The sequence below is a fragment of the Bison bison genome, unplaced genomic scaffold, assembly GCF_000754665.1.
Source record: "Bison bison bison isolate TAMUID 2011002044 unplaced genomic scaffold, Bison_UMD1.0 scf7180017864375, whole genome shotgun sequence".
Classification (NCBI taxonomy): Eukaryota; Metazoa; Chordata; class Mammalia; order Artiodactyla; family Bovidae; genus Bison; species Bison bison.
The window spans coordinates 6,277,102-6,278,044 of NW_011494947.1; positions in this window are offsets into that span (position 1 = coordinate 6,277,102).

The following is a 943-nucleotide window of genomic DNA, read 5'->3' on the forward strand; positions in this document are numbered from 1 at the left end:
GGGGGTTCACAGAACATTGCAGCAAAGATGGCACTAACCTTGATAAGGACACGAATTGCTCTGAAGTTGTGTTCTGAAAGAGAGAAAGATGCAATTTGCTGCCACTGTGCAAACCCAGGTCCTGGTTTACCCCTCCAGGTAGACGCTGCCTGCTCTGTTCCAGGGGAAGGTGGTGACTGGATGGGACTGAAGCTTGTTGTCCTCAGCAGGAAACTTCGGGATGGGGGGGAGAGACTTAAACATCACTTGGTTTTCAAGATTTCACATCACCCTGATGCTTTTGTGACCCAGAACTCAAAATTATTCTATTACACTTTTGTACTTTCACACTTTTTTGACACACAAGACATGTGAAACGACTATAGAGGTTTTTCTTTTCCAAGTGTGTTGATGCAGATTTTGCATGTCTAAAGACATTGACTTCCCTGGCGGCTCAGCTGGTAAAGCATTCGCTTGCAATGTGGGAGGCCTGGGTTCAATCCCTGGGTTGAGAAGATCCCTTGGAGAAGGGAACAGCTACCCACTCCAGTATTCTGGTCTGGAGAATTCCATGGACTGTATAGTCCATGGGGCCGCAAAGAGTTGGTCATGATTGAGTGACTTTCACTTTCAAAGACACTAGCATTCAACTTCTTGATTTGAGTCTCTGTGTGCTTGTATAATGCTGCCTTCCTCCCCCCACCACATCCACGTACTCCTGACCAAAGAGCTCACCTCTGAGGTTCGCATACTCGGGAATGCTCTTTTTGGGATATGCTCTTCTTATGCTTCCCAGATGAAGCTGGAGTAGAGTCTGAGCTGGGGAGGAGAATGTTCTTAGGACCTTCACAGTTTGATGCATGGTTGAGAAAAGACAAGATGAGGACATTTCTGGAAAGAATCAATCCAAGGCTATGTTTGCATAATCTTTCATCGTTAAAGGTTTCTTTGGTATATTTGCGTG